Below are 18019 nucleotides of genomic sequence, written 5' to 3'. Positions count from 1 at the left end.
GGAAGGTGGAGTGGAGGGAAGGTGGGGTACAGGGAAGGCTGGGTGCACGGAAGATGGGGTGCAGGGAAGGTGGAGTTCACGGAAGGTGGGGTGCACGGAAGGTGAAGTGCGGGGAAGGTGGGGTACAGGGAAGGTGGGGTACAGGGAAGGTGGGGTGCACGGAATGTGGGGTACAGGGAAGGTGGGGTACAGGGAAGGTGGGGTGCCAGGGAGGGGAGAAGGGAAGGGAGCAAAGTGACGCAAGAGGGGTGGGTGAAGAAGGGTGAATTAATATTGGATGAGGCTAGGAGGGGGAGGGGGGTTGACTTCCCTGGTTCACCTGTCTCGGGGTGGGGAGGTTATGTTGTGTGTCCAGGTCCTGTGACAATTTCCTGTTGGCTTCTTCCGTTTGTATTACAGCAACAGAATTATTTTTTTTTTATTATCACACTGGCCGATTCCCACCAAGGCAGGGTGGCCCGAAAAAGAAAAACTTTCACCATCATTCACTCCATCACTGTCTTGCCAGAAGGGTGTGGATATAACATATATCGCCACGTTGTATATCATATTACTGCTACCTTGCGTTGCTTAAGAAAACATACTTTCTAGTGTGTTTTCTGCACTACTTTCGTTGTTACGGATTTTTTTTACCCCTCTTCCTCTGATCTTGCGTGTAGCTATTTCTCTCTCTCTCTCTCTCTCTCTCTCTCTCTCTCTCTCTCTCTCTCTCTCTCTCTCACACACACACACACATTTTCCACGAATTAAAGGTGACCCGAAGAAGAAAAGCCATTGAACATCCCTCACTTCCTGGCTGCCTTCCCATAAGTACTAGCAAGATACAGAATATACATCATCCATAATGAAGCGTGTCCAGAAGCTGAAAAAAGGTAAAAGATTTACATCCTGACTAGTCCCAAAGCTATGTGCTTGTATTATGAGGACAAAAAAAAAAAAGAGAATGATTCTGACGACTTTGAAAGAAACAACGACTAAGGGAGAAATGATTACGACTTAAAAGATGATAGCAAATATTAATATGACGAGTATAAACACACGTTAGTCACAAGGACGTTAGGAAATACTTTTTCAGGTTCTAAGTGGTGAAGTGGAATGAATAGGATGAGGAAGTAGTAATAGAGGAAAATTACCTACACGTTTGAAGGTTTGGTATAAAAAGGCCCTGAAAATCAGGAATCAATAATGCTGGTCGATGAAATTTAAATAGGTTCTGTAGCCTTGAACCGGCCTTCTTCAAACAACCAGGTTATCACACCTTCACCTCTCTTCTAAGTCCTAGTGTGTGTATACGATTCTTCCCAAATGGAGGGTTCTGTGACACATATTGATTTAGTGCTCTTTTTAATGTATTTTCATGGGGAAGCGCAAAGTCCGTAGGTCATACTGCTCCTGGGAATGGGACATTAGGTTTGATCTTAGGAATGGGTGGGTAGCTCCGGTTCCTTACATCAAGAGCCCTTATAATCTCGCCAGTACTCCTCCCATACCGTCTCCTTTTTTTCGCCCAGACACGATTTGTGTTGTTGGCAGCAATTAGGTACCAGTGGGGAGTACCTAACAAGGCACGGTCATCGTCACGAATGGTTGATACGCTTGACGAAGCTTCTGGTTGTTCTCCACCATGATAATTACACAGCACTCCTACATTTTCTTGTTAGACAACCCAGTGCGTTAATCGTAACGATGGGGACGAGTTACGTTATATTATTTTTATTATGGTCGTGTGATTAATGAAGATAATGTTGATAATGAAAATTGTGGGATGATAATGACGAGAGAAATGTTGTTAATGATAACTGAGGTAATGATATTGATAACTATAATTAGAAAAGTGTGGAAAGCACGGAGAACAAGAGGGGGAGGACGGATGATAGGAAGGAGACGGATGAAGACAGATGGAAGGAGGAAGAGGGGAAGGAGAAGGATGAGAGAAGCAAGGTATATTGGAGGTATAGCTGCAAGAATAGATATCGTAAGGCCCAAGAGGCCAAAAATCATTGATGCCAATCAGCGTAGTCTAGGAGGCCGAGTCAGGAGCTGAGTTTCAACCCCAGAAAACATAACTGTAAATACACACGAAGCTTTTCCGCTCTCTCGAATGATCTGAGTGTCTTCTACTCCGCTTCACTCATTTCCGCCATTCTTCCATAGCGGAACAAGTGAAATGTGTCCTCACCGAACATCACATTGTTGTCTGACGCCTACTGGAAGACATTTTTGTATCCTTTTGAAGATTCACTGTGTCTTCGATAGATGCCTGTGTACATTCAAACATTTGAACTCCTGGGAACGCCTGAAATCCCATCACTTGTGTTTCTTGGAACGTAGGCGAGAAAGGTACATCATAATTTACACCTTGAAAATCCTGGAGGGACTGGTCCCAAACCTTTACACATGAATCACTCTACGTGATAGCAAGAGACTTGATACACGATGCAGGGACGCGACGAGTGCACTGAGAGAACTCCAATGTCAGAGCTACAGTAAACAGTCTAGGATGGACCGAAACTTCCATTTTTTTTTTATTTCTTATTAATGGCTTTGGTTGCAAATCTGCTTCTTGGAAAATGTCCCATGCAAGAGGCACGGCAGACAGTACAAACTATTAAGTGATAAGCAGGGGTGCAATAAGTGCACTAAAATAGCCAAAAAGGCTCAAGACTTTTTAACATCCTGCAAATAGAAAAGGAATTGCTACCAAACCTTTTACTCGCTTATTTTCGACACTCATCAGCTGGGTGTCGAATATAAGCGATGGTAGCGGCGGTGGGGAGTCACAAGTGATTGTGATTGTCTTAATTAAAAAGTGAACTTAGCAGATTCTTGCAAAACAGTGTGTTAGTAACTACGTTGTTCTACTGCAAACCATACCGACCCAGCCGTCAAGCAGGAGGAGAGTTCTGCTCTGAGACCTGGCTGCAGGGTCGATAATCCCCAGAATCATCACCAGGAAGACAGGTTTCAGATAGTACCCTTCCGGTCACCATGATTAGAAGGTTCATAATGCTTGGGATTAGCTTAGTCATCTTTCTTTGTATAATTTCAAGATAATTTACGACTATTTCATAGTTGGGTGACTACAAGTATACCTTCACTTGAGGTCTCACAACGGCAAGTTAAAGTTGGCTGACCTCTGGCTTTTTTTTTTTTTAGCCTAATACTTCTTGTCGTATTGTTTTAGTTCATAACTTCCCACATTCTTTTCTTGGATGAAGACGTCACTAAATCCAGTGAAAAGCAGCAGCGTCATAGTCACAATTATAGTACTGTCATTCGTGGTCCACAACTCTCCAGCCTCCTATGCCATAAGATATGTTCCGGGAACAAAGGTTTCGAAATCTCTTTAGGAAGAAACTGGAAAAGTTTCCTTAGAAGGGGACTAATGAGCCGAGCTGCAGTGGCTATGTAGGCCTGAGGACCTTGAGCAGCAGTAGCCTGGCTGATAAAATGGTCTCCTGGAAGCCCAGCATGACTGGAACGCAAGAAAACTATAACTGAAACTGGTGAAAGGAGTGTCACAACTAAACATCGCTCCCAGATCCTTTCACTATTAGAAAAGAAATTTGTGTTGCATAGTTAAAATTAGATCTCTCTTATTTGCGGCAGATTTACTACTGTAGTTTTTCTCTTGTGTATAAAGTCGGGTTACATAGATGATGAGCGGGGAAGAGCTCATGCAGCACTGACCTTGCACCACTTTCCACACTCTGATCTCAATCTGTTTTTGCTGATCTTGCTTGATCTTGGATAATCGTGCTACTCTTGAAACTGTGTATTGTGTTAGACCACACCACTTGTGTAGGATGATAGGGAGAGAAATATTAAATATGTAAATGGAAGAAAAGTCAAACACGAAAGAATGAGAATGAACAAATGAGCATTAAACAGTAAAATAAGGACAAAAATTACGAAGGGTTATAGGAAGAAGAAAAAGATGATGCAGAAAAGGTAACATTGAAGATGATGATACCGCAATCATTACCTCAGATACCGTGATGTTGAGTGAGCATTATGTGAACTGCGTGCATGCGTGCGTGCGTAACTGTGCTTAAGCAACTATTTCCGTGAGTTGATCTTTAGCTGCTGGGCTTAGACTCTCTTCTTTGTACTTTACACTTTGTGGCTGCGAGAGTCGAGTCTTTATTCTTGGCAAACAACAGCCTGCTTGGTATCAGTAAGGAAGAAAAAAATACAAATTACAGAGCTTACCTATTGTTTATATAGATTCACAGTAAGGCAAAGGCTAAGCATACAAAATGGCGTTGAAAACATACAGGAAAGGGAGAATTGTGGGAAATATGGAATTGAACAGAAGAGCTAGGAATGACTAGGCTAAGACAAAAAATAAGACAGTCGAAAACAACATAGCAACAAAAGCTACAAAATGGGGACCCTAAGCTTGTGTAAAGTCACATAAGGCAGAAAATGACAATAAGGAACTCGAGGAGTGAAGTGAGCTATTAAAAGATGACAGGGAGGTATGCAAAGAATTGTTCAGAAGCCTCGAAGAGGTTTACCAGGGTAGGCATAATAATGAAATGTATGTATCTAAGCTGGGAAACGTCAATAAGACGTTGAGGATATCAGCGATTCCGCTATGGGTTCAGTAGCTGTGTGAGCTTCCTAAGTTTCGTTCCAGTAAAGCTGGAATTACTATTACTTGGGAATAATCATATCTCTGGATGACCTATCCAGCAACGTTAATACACATGTGTGAATGACTTTTTTTTAATTTGGCAAAATTGGATACATCAGTAATGTGCTGCCACTGTTTTGCATAATTACACAGGAAAAAAACTAGCAAGATGTTTCCTTGTCATATTCCATCACGTAGGATGGGGTTCTTACATCAAGCAAGTAAAAATGCTGTCAGCCTGAGCTGGGAGACTTCAGTATGACAAAGGGGATATAGTCAAGTATTACATTAAGGGTTCAGCAGCTACGACAATTTCAAGAGCTTCATTTCAGCATAGCTGGAGTTGCTATACTCGAGTAACCCACACTTAGGAGAGGGAAGTTTATGACGACGTTACTGGCTCTCACCTTCGTGTGTTAGTGTCACTTGTAAATGGTCCAAGTTGGACCGAAACTTCGTCATAAGCTTCTCTCTCTTATGTGCGGGTTAGAACACAAGAAAGAAGGAACACTGCAGCAGGCCTACTGGCCCATGCGAGGCAGGTCCAAGTCTCCTACTGGCTTAAGCCAATGCCCCAACCTAGTCAGGTCAGGTCATATTCACTTAAGGAAGCAACACGACAACTGACCTAGTAGCACAAGCTAATCAGGTCCAACTCACACCCACCCACACCCACTCATGTATTTATCTAACCTATTTTTAAAACTACACAACGTTTTAGCCTCTATAACTGTACTTGGGAGTTTGTTCCACTCATCCACAACTCTATTACCAAACCAGTGCTTTCCTATATCCTTCCTGAATCTGAATTTTTCCAACTTAAAACCATTGCTACGAGTCCTGTCTAGGCTAGATATTTTCAGCACGTTATTTACAGTCCCTTTATTTATTCCTGTCTTCCATTTATACACCTCAATCATATCCCCCTTAATTCTACGCCTTTCTAGAGAGTGCAGATTCAGGGCCCTCAGTCCGTCCTCATAGGGAAGATTTCTGATACATGGGATCATCTTTGTCATCCTTCTTTGTATGTTTTCCAGAGTATTTATATCCATTCTGTAATACGGTGACCAAAACTATGCAGCATAATCTAAATGAGGCCTAACCAAGGATATACAGAGTTGAAGAACAACCTGAGGACTCCTATTATTTATGCTTCTTGATATGAAGCCAAGGATTCTGTTAGCTTTATTGCGAACACTTCTGCACTGTTGTCTTGGTTTCAGATTACTGCTAACCCGAACTCCTAAATCTTTTTCGCAATCCGTAACATTAAGATCTACATTATTTAGTTTATATGTGGCATGGTTATTTTCCTGTCCAACATTTAGAACTTTGCATTTGTCTGTATTAAACTGCATCTGCCACTTCTCCGACCACTGCATCAGTCTATTCAAATATTCCTGGAGGTTGTGTATTGTTCCAGTCACGGTATTGTGCCTTTTTGTTCTTTCTGAAGTTGCTTTTTGGGAATACTATCATACAGGATGGCCTTTTTCATACACAGGAGAAATTTTAATTTTTTTTATGTAGATATTTTCATTACAGAGTAGGCTACAAATGTTTTATATATGAAAAAAAAAGGAGGGCGGGAATTTGAAGGAATGGAGTGTATAGAAATGGTGAGAAGGAGGTTCCGGAGGCGGGACAGGAGGGAAGAGTGACCTGGTGTGCAGTGATCGGTAATGGGGCACTTGATGGTCTTCCTTTTTCATCCCCTTCCCCACTCCTTCCTTATGGCCATCCTCCTACACCATAACAACCCACCGGGACCGCAGTACTTTTTAAAAACCTTGTGGCATCCATTTCTACCTCGGTGAATTCTTAGCTAATCTATTGAATGTCCTACTGTCTGACCAAGGTTTCGTACTAAACGGCATGTATGTATATACACACACGTGTGTGTGTGTGTGTGTGTGTGTGTGTGTGTGTGTGTTACCATTTTGTCCTAGGCACATGTCGATTAGACACGGCCTGTTGTATATGAGTACGTGTGTGTGTCATGTGGGTTTTTCGAAAACGTGGATAGGGTAAGAATACTCACATAGGCTGGTAGTACGTATAATATAACGGAAAGTGTGGGAAAGCGCCAACAGCCGTCCTGCCTCTCTCTGCTCCCTAGCCTGACTGACCCATGAGTGCCTACGGGTGAGGATGTTTGAAATCCTGCTATGGTCAGCAGCAATATGAATACAGTCAATGATTCACACAGACGGTTGGTAGTGAGTCATCTACTGGTACACTGGTTACTGGTAACTGGTTACTAGGAACTGGTACTACTACTGAGAGCTCGGCGACGCTAACGTATGTCGTCCCGACATGCAACTAATACAAACTAGAGATGGCAGGTGTACGGCTTGGGCTGATTCTATACAATGTCAAAGTACACAACAATTGAACATTATAACATACATAAGTAGAATATTGGAATGGAAGCTTACATAAGTGAAACTGCAATGCAATACAAGGTATAATATAGCACAACTCATCGAATGAAACTCAACGTTGAGATTACACAATAGAAGTTATAAAAAAAAATTTGATCGATCGATCTGTATTCATGTGATCTACGGATTCTGAGGAAGGAATATATACAAAGAAAGAAGTGTTTAACAGAAAGGCAGATTCGGTGCACTCAAATCTAGACTGTTAACTCTCAGAATTCGGAGAGAACGTGAACACAAAAAAAAAATTCTTGAATACTGATAAGTTGATACTGTAATTATTCATCTATACAGGTTATTTACATTTAACCCCAACTCTGCTAGGGTGAGATTGATATATGCAGAATGGGTGTCATCTCTGGGAGGATCAAACTCTGTTGCACTGGCTAACTCATGCTGTATTTGAGGCAAATCTGAATTGGTAGTTACAAATGATACTTGAGGATTTCTCAATACCTGTCGTGTACGTAGGGAATAACGACATTCAGGTTGATCGTCTGACTGAGTATCAGAGGTAGAGAGTACAGGATCAGGAGGATTGTCAGAGTCTGTCACATTAGTCTGGGTTGGAACATCATTATCATCACATACTAACTTCATATGATCTAAATGCGATTCTTTATACTGACCAGTACTAATTTCTCTAACCTTATACTTATTACCAGTGATATGTTCAACTACTCGATAAGGACCAACAAACTTTTGATCAAGCTTAGGCATTGCAGACGTTTTGTTAAAGTTAGTCAGCATAACTCTCGAACCTACTTTGATTTTGGATGGCTTTGCTCGAGTGTTTGCGACTCTTGTAAATTCTGCTGTTGATTTATGAAGTGTTTCACGGATTCTTCTAAAAACACTTTGAGCTAAGCTGGTACGAGTTGCTATGAAATCATCAGGGTTGTAATTTGGTTTCGGATTAGAATATAACAACTCATAAGGCAAACGTTTATCTACACCATACAATGCATAATGTGGAGTGTCACCTATGGAAACATTGTAAGCAGAATTTAAAGCACACTGCACATCAGGTATAACTTCATCCCAAGTTTCACTGTTGGGATTGATAGTGGCTCTCAAGACATCAAGTACTTTCTTATTGGTACGTTCTGCTAACCCATTGCTGGCAGGATGATGAGGCACAATGGTGGATTTAGAGATCTTGTACAAGGTACACAAATTTTCAAGAATCTCATTACAGAATTCACCTCCATTATCTGTTACTAGGGACTTAGGGGGTGGTATGCCTGCAGATAATGTGTTCTTTAAACGCTTTAGCTACTGTCTCGGCAGTCTTATCTGCAATAGGAACTAATTCACAATATCTGGTGAAATGGTCTACCATAACACATAGATGTTTGTTGCCTTGGAGGGAACATTGGAAATTAGTTAACAAATCTAGCACAACTCTTTCCCACGGTTCGCTAGTAGTTGGATACACTTGGATTGGATTAGGACCATTAGCATTACCTTTATGTTGCATGCAGACACTACATTTCTTAACATACTCAGAAATATCAGTTGCCATACGAGGCCAAAAGTATTTCAATCTGGCTTGTTTTACTGAACGATCCATACCAGGGTGCGCAACACCTGGTACATCGTGAACTAGCTGTAAGGCTACATTCACTAGTGACTGTGGAATTACTAACTGGTAAACTCTTCTGCTAGGAGTACCCAACTCGGCTGTTCGATACAGTAATTCTTGGTTCATGACAAAGTCACTGATGGGTGCTGGTGGCTTCACAGTCAGAATAAGATCTTCCTGGAGCAGGAATCGAATCACACCAGACCACATGGGATCTGTTCGTTGAGCATTCTTGACATCTTCAGCACTAAATGGAGGGTCTGCAGTTACTACACTAACATGTCGCGATAAGGCATCTGCGACTACATTTGACTTGCCAGGTAAGTGTTCAAAGGTGGGATTGAACTCTTGGATAGTCAAGGTCCATCTGGCTAACCTTCCAGTAGGTTGTTTGTTCTGGAATAAAGGTATCAGTGGAGCATGGTCTGTCAAGACATGAACAGAGTACTGATAAATAATGTCTCAGAAGTGCTTTAAAGACCATACTATTGCTAAAGCTTCTTGCTCAGTTACTGTATAATTACGTTCAGCCTTCGTAAGGACTCGGCTAGCAAATGCAACTGCGTTGTACCTGCCATCGGTCTTCTGAGCTAGTACGGCACCTATGCCAATAGAACTAGCATCAGTTGTCAGATAGAAGGGCTTAGAAAAATCTGGAAATTTCAAAATTGGAGCAGATGTTAGCTTTTCTTTGAGAGTTTGGAATGCTCTTTCTTGACGGAAGGTCCAAACAAAAGGAGCATCTTTCTTAAGCAACTCAGTTAGAGGAGCAGCTATGGAAGAAAAATTGGCAATGAAAGATCTATAAAAACCTGCTAAGCCCACAAAGGATCTTACGGCATCAGCAGTTTTGGGAGTTGGAAAATTTAGTACTGCAGTTACTTTGGTCAGTCGTAACCCCTCTAGGAGTGACTACGTGACCAAGAAACTTAATTTCTGATCTGAAAAATTTACATTTAGACAGTTTGATCTTTAAATTGGCTTCAAACTTACCAAGTACTACCTCAAGTCTTTTCAAGTGTGTATCCACGTCTTTAGACATGACGATTACGTCATCTAAGTACACCATAAGTGCATTACCTATGAGACCTCTAAAGATATTAGTCATGAGCCTTGAGAACGTGATAGGGGAGGATCATAATCCAAACGCCATACGGAGAAAGTGATAATGACCTGTAGGAGTGGAGAATGCAGTTAGCTCTTGGCTGTCCTCGTGAAGAGGGACTTGCCAAAACCCTTGTAACAAATCCAGGGTTGAAAAGACTTTGTTATCTCCGATGTTACGTAAAAGATCACCCAGTACAGGAAGTGGGAAGCGATCTGGGATAGTTTTCGCATTTAACTTCCTAAAGTCAATTACTGGGCGCCAAGTACCATCCTTCTTAGGTACTAGGATCAAGGGCGCATTCCAAGGTGAATTGCTAGGTGCAATAACTCCATCATCAAGCATTTGATTGATCAATTCTTCTGCGACAGCAACTTGTGAATGAGGCATTCTCTACGCAGGTATATAGATAGGTCTAGTACCAGGTTCAAGTGGAATACGATGGGACAATAAGTTTGTTATACCCATCTTCTCACCTGGTAAGGCAATGGCTTTACGACGTTTGTTCAACAGAGTCAACAAACGCTTGACTTCATCTGGGAAGTCAGTGGGAGCTAAGTCTTTCTCCTCAACTGGTGGAACAGATTGATCTAGTGAAATGGATGAGGTCTCCCCGGTAGAAATAGCACCGACCCACTGGTCAGGTGACAACTCATCCTCTACCTGAACAGGGTAAGGATAGTGAACAAGGTCAACAAGATTGGTATTTGCTCTGAGACGAACACTGTGACCAGAAGTGTTAGCTAGGAAGAAATGGATCTTACTATCTCTTACAACATGTAAGGATGGTTCAACAAATAGACCTTTTACTTTGCAAGAATCACTGTCAACTAGGACGTTATCACCATCTGGAACACTAGGAACAACAACAGACACTCTAGTGAGGGCACTAGCTGCGACAGAAACGTCTTTCTGCAGACGGCATGTGACATCAACAAGAGATGGCATTACTAGTTGCAAGTAATTGTTTTCCGACAAGGCGTCCCCTGTGGAGAAACTACTACTTGAACTAGCAGACATTGCAGGGATAGGCCCAGCACTCAAGGTAGTCAGAGCGTCCTCGGACACTTGAGGTAACTGGACACTATCTTGCAAGTCTGAAGTTGCAGGAACACAGACAGGAATGACAGGATCATCAGTGCCTGACCGCTTGGGTACGCTACTGGAAAATGCACTGGCCTGTAAGGACTTAATTTGAATGTCATACTCTGCGGTAGTATGGCAGATCTCGGATCCAAGCTGGTAACCCCAAAATGGTACGATCAAGTCATCAATTTGGGCATGCCATCGATAAGGGTCGAGCACAATGCGCAAGTCTCGCATGGAAGCAAAACCCAATAGAAGGTCACCAGGGAAAGTAATCTGGTCGACAACAAGGAAGGAAGCAGTGAAGCCTCTACCTTGGATAGAAAAAGTTAGGGAAGTCCGACCTCGGACACACAGGTGAGAACCAGCTACTCCACTAAGGGAGGACACATGAGTCGGTTCTACGAGAAGGACATGTCGTAACTGCTTATCCCTAAACAAACTAGACCTGATAATATTGACTTGCGCACCAGAGTCCATGAACAAATGAACGGGCGCATTATGAACAGATGCTTGCACTATAGGGCCTATGGTTGCATTGGAAGTTATGTGCAAACTAAAAGGTGGATTGTCATCAGCAAAGATTTGTTCCACTTCATCCCCAAAATCATCTACATCAGAGACATGTGAAGCAACATCATCAGCAGGATTGTCATTCTCGAGACTGCTTAAGGCTTCAAAGGAATTGTGAACGGGGATGGTGTACTCATTATCACCTACTGTCACCATGGGACGGTTTGACCGGGGCGCTCGAATTTTCCCATATTGGAAGAATGAGCCTGGTTCTGGTTATTTTGAGAACCACGATGTCTGTTTCCTCTACGGGTTCTGCTGTTGGAACGGCCACGGAAAGACCTAGAGTACTGAAGGTTGTAGAGAGCATTGCACTCGGATGTGTCATGTCCATGTATTCTATGATAAGTACAGTAGGGAAGATCTGACTGGTACTCATCATCAGTACGATGCCTCTTAGGGTAACTATCAGGACAATTAATTGCAATATGGCCACGGAAACCACAATTGTAACAAGTCCGCTGACTTTGGTTACTGAATGTACTATGAATACTACGAGGTTTATAATGACTCTGTACTCTGATCCTTGGTGATCGCTGAGATGGTTGACGACCACGATTTGTCGCTGTGGCGCAAACAAGAGGTGGTGCAGACTGAGGCATAGGTGTGAAATTACATTTGATACATGGGAAAGTACCCTGGGGGCACAAGGAACGTACATGATTTAAGGCTGTAAGTGGTTCCATGGTCACAGTTGGAGGATTAGCCTCATAAGCACACACGGAAGCAGCTGGCATTAGTTCTTTGATTGCTCCAAAAGCTGCTATTTTAGCAAACGATGCTGTGGATGGTTTATCCTCGTCAGGGACAAAAGCTGAGGACTGGACAGCATTGATAAATGATGATAAAAGTTTGTCTAATCTAACAGCAAATGCACTCAACGATTCATTAGTCATGGGTGTAGCATTCACTAGTTCCCTAAGAACGACATATGGATCAGCTGTTTTTACTGGTACAAGGAAAGAACGAATCAGTTCCTCATATTGTGACCACTTAGTAAGATTCCTGAAGTCTCGCATATCAAGGAGATCAACAACGTGAACAGCAGCAGGGGATTGATGAAGAGCTTCTTTCCCAAGTCTGATAAGACTTTCCTCTGAAGGAGGACCTTCAACTAGAGCATTAGCACGAGAACGAATGGCAGTAAACCATGCTTCAAGACTATGTACATGGCCATTGAATAAAGGTAACGCATCAAGGGAAACACGAGTAAAACTGTAGTATCTCAGTGTCTGGGTCGGTCTGTCAGTCGATAAGGAACTGTGAGGACTGATGACAGCAGCAGTAGCCTGAGAGGTCTGAGTGTCGACATTCACTAAAGTATCACTTGACGGTATGTGAGACATAATGGCAAAGAAGTTGCACAAGAACAAATAAGGCAGAAATAATGAACAATAAAAATGATAAAAAATGCTAAAATTTAAAATAAAAGAGATGCAACTAATTCTGCAGAAGTAATAAAAAAATGTCTAAGATACACTGCAAGAGGAAGGACAATTCAACTGGGCAAGTTAAAAAATTACATTTACATTTACAAGTAAAAAAATATTACTGGAGACTGAATTAAATGCAAAATGAGCTGTCTGTACTCTTTCTAATAAAGGAATTAACTAATAAAATTGTAATTCAATATAAAAAGTATAAAATAAAATCACTAAATTGTATGCAAAGAAAGATAACTGGGAAGTTTAAATATTTTCTAAGAATGCATAAACAAAATTAAAATATAATGCAAAGACAACATGAGGAAAATAATAAAATGAAAATCAGGACTCAAACAATAATGAACTGAGAATAATAATGCATAAAAATATCAATAAAAGAAAATAATTCACTGCAGAACAAGTGCAACAAAATAAGATGCAGAAATAATCAATGCAGTAATAAAAGTTACACTGGGAAAATGTAGGTTAAATAATAAAAAAATATGAAGAGAAACTGACTGAACACTTTAACTCTTAATTGTAATTAGACAAAACAATTTACTCAGAGTAAAGAAAACACTTTACGTTAAAAAAAGAAATTGAAATTACACTAAGAGTGAATTTGTTCAAAGAAATATGAAAAATATGAATCAAAATAAAACAAGGAACAAAACTGGAAGTGTAACACTTACAAGTGGCGGGGCACACAACACTTACAAGTTGCGGGGCACACAACACTTACAAGTGGCGGGGCACACACAACATATTCACTTATTAATTTTTCTTAGTATATTCTTACAACAAAATCTTGCTGTGACTGATACGATAAAAATTGCTGGCAAAAATAATGGTACACAAGTCTGCGAAAAGATCAGGGAAAGAGAGACTGCTGGCATACGAAAAAAAGGTATACAGAAATAAATGGATAATTTGGTATACTGGGGTGGATATCACTGCATGAACTACAATGACAAATACTGGAGAACACAATGCTGAAAGAATACAGATAAAAAAAAAATGAATTACTTCACACGGAGTGACTGACTGGTACACTACACAATAATACTTACTACAGACAGAGAGTAGCATAAAAAACACAGATAAAAAAAATATGAGATGAGCAATAACACTGAAAAATATTGCAAAAAAAATAATGAGTCAAAGAAACACTGAGTCTACACTGAAAACACAAAACTTAGAGTACACAAGAAATTCACTGTAAAGGTCTCACACACGCAAATGTCTTTAAATGCAAGAAAATGTCTCTAAACAGAAAATTATCACTGAAGTCTGGAGTGGTAGTCGGTGATGGTGACGAGTGATGAGGTGAAGCTTGTCCTATGCGGGAGATGACGCCTACACTCACACTGTCGTCGGAAGAAATGCGCTTTCTAGGTGAACTCACATAACTGGCTTTATCGTTGGCGCTCAGCTACAATCTCTTGACCAATTGTGTGAGCCAAAACAGTATTAGGACCCGGTACAAGGGTGCAAACAGCCACAGGTAGATGAGTGAAGAGTGTGTGGTGGGTGGCGGGTGGTGGGGGCAGCGGAACAAGCTGGCCCTGTGCGCTCTCACTGCCACGCACTTCTCACCACGCACAAGGTGGCTTAACTAAATCACAATGCCACAGGGATGATGAAGACCACTCTTACCAGCATCAGAGCACAAGCGATATATGAAACAATACTTCAGAGGAACTTGCGTGGCTTACTTCTCTCTCTCAGCTAGGTTAGAAGCTGGGTTGGCTGACTGGCTTAACCCAAGAGAATGGCTGACTGGAAGACGTGTAACGATGCACACAGCATGAAGGAGCAGGTGGATTACTTAGGTAGGCTGAACTGGAATGACCTGACTAAGGGTCAGGTTGGTGGTGATTGTTGCCGATATGACGCTTTCCAGGGCATAGTTCTAGCTGCTCAGTCAAATTATGTTCCAAATAGGGAAATAGATAAAACAAAAATGATCCTAAATGGATGAACAATAGATTAAAATATCTAATTGGTCAAAAGAGAGGCATATATAGGCAAATCAAAAGAGGGGAGGGGCAATTAAGAAATCGATATATTCAGTTAAAGAGATAAATAAAAAAAGGAATTAGAAAAGCAAAAAGAGATTACGAGGTTAAAGTTGCTAGAGATTCGAAGACTAACCCAAAAGGATTCTTTCAGGTATACAAAAGTAAGATCAGGGACAAGATAGGCCCACTCAAAAGTTCCTCGGGTCAGCTCACTGACAGTGATAAGGAAATGTGTAGAAGTTTTAACACATACTTCCTCTCAGTTTTTACACAGGAGGATACCAGCGATATTCCAGAAATGATAAATTATGTGGAACAGGACGATAATAAACTGTGCACGATTAGAGTCACAAGTGACATGGTCCTTAGGCAAATAGATAAATTAAAACCTAACAAATCCCCAGGCCCTGATGAACTGTATGCAAGGCTTCTAAAGGAATGTAAAGAGGAGCTTAGCAAACCTTTGGCTAATCTTTTCAACATATCACTACAAACTGGCATGGTGCCAGATAAGTGGAAAATGGCAAATGTGATACCTATTTTCAAAGCAGGTGACAGGTCCTTAGCTTCGAACTATAGACCAATAAGCCTAACCTCCATAGTGGGAAAATCCATAGTGGGAAATCACAGTGGGGAAGCGTCACGAGCGGTGTTCCTCAGGGGTCAGTGTTGGGCCCCCTGCTGTTCACAATATACGTAAACGACATAGATGAGGGCATAAAGAGTGACATCAGCAAGTTTGCCGATGACACCAAAATAGGCCGTCGAATTCATTCTGACGAGGACATTAGAGCACTCCAGGAAGATTTGAATAGACTGATGCAGTGGTCGGAGAGGTGGCAGATGCAGTTTAATATAGACAAATGCAAAGTTCTAAATGTTGGACAGGACAATAACCATGCCACATATAAACTAAATAATGTAGATCTTAATATTACGGATTGCGAAAAAGATTTAGGAGTTCTGGTTAGCAGTAATCTGAAACCAAGACAATAGTGCATAAGTGTTCGCAATAAAGCTAATAGAATCCTTGGCTTCATATCAAGAAGCATAAATAATAGGAGTCCTCAGGTTGTTCTTCAACTCTATACATCCTTGGTTAGGCCTCATTTAGATTATGCTGCACAGTTTTGGTCACCGTATTACAGAATGGATATAAATGCTCTGGAAAATGTACAAAGGAGGATGACAGAGTTGATCCCATGTATCAGAAACCTTCCCTATGAGGATAGACTAAGGGCCTTGAATCTGCACTCTCTAGAAAGACGTAGAATTAGGGGGGATATGAATGAGGTGTATAAATGGAAGACAGGAATAAATAAAGGGGATGTAAATAGTGTGCTGAAAATATCTAGCCTAGACAGGACTCGCAGCAATGGTTTTAAGTTGGAAAAATTCAGATTCAGGAAGGATATAGGAAAGTACTGGTTTGGTAATAGAGTTGTGGATGAGTGGAACAAACTCCCAAGTACAGTTATAGAGGCCAGAACATTGTGTAGCTTTAAAAATAGGTTGGATAAATACATGAGTGGATGTGGGTGGGTGTGAGTTGGACCTGATAGCTTGTGCTACCAGGTCGGTTGCAGTGTTCCTCCCTTAAGTCAAGGTGACCTGATCTGACTGGTTTGGGTACATTGGCTTAAGCTGGTAGGAGACTTGGACCTGCCTCGCATGGGCCAGTAGGCCTGCTGCAGTGTTCCTTCGTTCTTATGTTCTTATGTTCTTATGACAAGAGACAGGCTGGATGATAGGCTGAGGTAGGCTGACTAGCGTTCACTTCCACAGTCTGGCTTACCAACTGGCTTAATTGCAAAATCCGGGTCAACCCCTCGGAGATTGAAGCAATTAGCACACGAACTAAGCCAGGAAGCTTGAAAAACGGCTGCAACAGGCTTGCAGGCTGGAGTACGCAGGGTGGTGTGCTGAGGGTAAGCTGCTAGCTGGAGGTGGCGGATGGTTCACCTTTGACCTGCCGGCTACTCACAAACAGTCTTCTAACGTCTGAAATACCCTTAAATCCACGCTCACACCGGTGCCACCATTTGTCATGTGGGTTTTCGAAAACGTGGATAGGGTAAGAATACTCACGTAGGCTGGTAGTACGTATAATATAACGGAAAGTGTGGGAAAGCGCCAACAGCCGTCCTGCCTCTCTCTGCTCCCTAGCCTGACTGACCCATGAGTGCCTACGGGTGAGGATGTTTGAAATCCTGCTATGGTCAGCAGCAATATGAATACAGTCAATGATTCACACAGACGGTTGGTAGTGAGTCATCTACTGGTACACTGGTTACTGGTAACTGGTTACTAGGAACTGGTACTACTACTGAGATGTGTGTGTGTTTACTCACCTAGTTGAGGTTGCAGGGGTCGAGTCCAAGCTCCTCGCCCAGCCTCTTCACTGGTCGCTACTAGGTCACTCTCCCTGAACCATGAGCTTTATCGTACCTCTGCTTAAAACTATGTATGGATCCTGACTCCACTACTTCGCTTCCCAAACTATTCCACTTCCTGACTACTCTGTGGCTGAAGAAATACTTCCTAACATCCCTTTGATTCATCTGTGTCTTCAACTTCCAACTGTGTCCCCTTGTTACTGTGTCCAGTCTCTGGAACATCCTGTCTTTGTCCACCTTGTCAATTCCTCTCAGTATTTTGTAAGTCGTTATCATGTCCCCCCCTATCTCTCCTGTCCTCCAGTGTCGTCAGGTTGATTTCCCTTAACCTCTCCTCATAGGACATACCTCTTAGCTCTGGGACTAGTCTTGTTGCAAACCTTTGCACTTTCTCTAGTTTCTTTACATGCTTGGCTAGGTGTGGGTTCCAAACTGGTGCCGCATACTCCAATATGGGCCTAACGTACACGGTGTACAGGGTCCTGAACGATTCCTTATTAAGATGTCGGAATGCTGTTCTGAGGTTTGCCAGGCGCCCATATGCTGCAGCAGTTATTTGGTTGATGTGCGCTTCAGGAGATGTGCCTGGTGTTATACTCACCCCAAGATCTTTTTCCTTGAGTGATTGTAGTCTCTGACCCCCTAGACTGTACTCCATCTGCGGTCTTCTTTGCCCTTCCCCAATCCTCATGACTTTGCACTTGGTGGGATTGAACTCCAGGAGCCAGTTGCTGGACCAGGTCTGC

The sequence above is a fragment of the Cherax quadricarinatus genome, chromosome 30 (assembly GCF_038502225.1).
Source record: "Cherax quadricarinatus isolate ZL_2023a chromosome 30, ASM3850222v1, whole genome shotgun sequence".
NCBI lineage: Eukaryota > Metazoa > Arthropoda > Malacostraca > Decapoda > Parastacidae > Cherax > Cherax quadricarinatus.
Note: the sequence above shows the minus strand (reverse complement) of the source record.